This window comes from Dama dama, chromosome 16 (assembly GCF_033118175.1).
Source record: "Dama dama isolate Ldn47 chromosome 16, ASM3311817v1, whole genome shotgun sequence".
NCBI lineage: Eukaryota > Metazoa > Chordata > Mammalia > Artiodactyla > Cervidae > Dama > Dama dama.
The window spans coordinates 14,428,746-14,430,195 of record NC_083696.1 but is presented as its reverse complement, the minus strand read 5'-3'; positions in this window follow the sequence as shown (position 1 = coordinate 14,430,195).

The following is a 1,450-nucleotide window of genomic DNA, read 5'->3' as shown; positions in this document are numbered from 1 at the left end:
TTCCCAGACAAGAATACTGGAGTGGGTTGCCGTTCTCTCTCTCCAGGGAATCTTCCCGACCCAGGGATCAAACCTGAGTCTCCCGCATTGCAGGCAGATTCTTTATCATCTGAGCCACCAGCCAAGTCCTGTATCAAACACTTGACATATATTATTTTTTATCTAATGTTGCCTATGATGTAAAAGCAACCTGCACTCTATTATTCCCATTCTAGAGGTGAGGATAGTGGGCTCCGAGATCTTAGGTGACATCCTACTAGATGGCTCCTGGGTAGTGACAGGTACTTTCTCCCTAACTCTCTACCACTGACCTCCTTTTAGACTTTTGAAAAAGTGATAAATTTGTTTCTAAATGTCTCTTGTCTGTAGATGAGAAAATAAAGTGGATGGAGTAGAAAACGCACTCCATAGGAAGTCAGGAGACATGGTGCTACGATCTTCCCACAGGAGCCCTGAAGAAGAGGATGAGGAAGGTCCTCCCCGATGCCCCCCAACCGGCATCCCCTGCCCCAGGCAGGGGAGGGTTCCTTGACCAGAACAAAGGGGGCCAAAAACACCGGCCAGAGGCGAGCTGCGGCTCTTCCACAGTTGCTGGGGGCCTGTGCTTGCTTCATGCTCTGCTGTTGCCATCTTAAAATTCACCATAATTTTAACAAGAGGCTCCACATTTTCCTTTTGCATCGAACCCACACATTATGTAGCCGGTCGCTCTGGGGAACCCGCTCTCCTGCCCATCCGTTGTCACTCTCCGGCCGCCGCCCCTCCAGAGACGCTCCCCTGCGGCCCGACCGCTCCTTTGATCTGAGACACAGGCTGGTTCCTGGGTCCGCACACAACAGCAGGATGATGGTGTCCAGCACCAGATGTGATTACTCAAATCACTTCCTCCTGTGACCAGGACCCGGCTTAATACTTCCCAGGTACCAGGTGTTCCCTGAATCTTGGCATGTGGAAGGGTTTGGGTGGCTCCATTCTTTTCTCTTTCGATAAAACAATTAGGTTATTTAAAATATGAAAAGCTTTGAAATCATGAAAGTGCTTTATTTGAAGTTTGGGGAAGAAAGGACTTTGATGGTGAAAGAAAAGACAGCTATTTCCATTTTAAACAAGGGAAGAGAGGGAGAGATTTCTGTGAGAAGGTTATAGCTTGGACTTCATTGTCTAGGGTACTAGATAGAGACCCTGTAGAAACTGTCTTTTAATAAATTGGGACCAAGTCCAGTGGGTAGAAGCTGAAGAAATAAATATTTGGACTTGGAGGAATGAGGACGTTCCAGCATCAAGAAATTTCTAGATGGGGATTTAACCGATTCACAAGGGATTTAAGTGCTTATCTCCAGAGGCATAGAGCCTGCTGCATGCCCATGCCCATTCCATAGCAGGCTAGAGGAGCTTCAAGCATCAAATGGGCACTCAGACCAGATGGCGTTTAAGGTTCTTAAGAATCCGG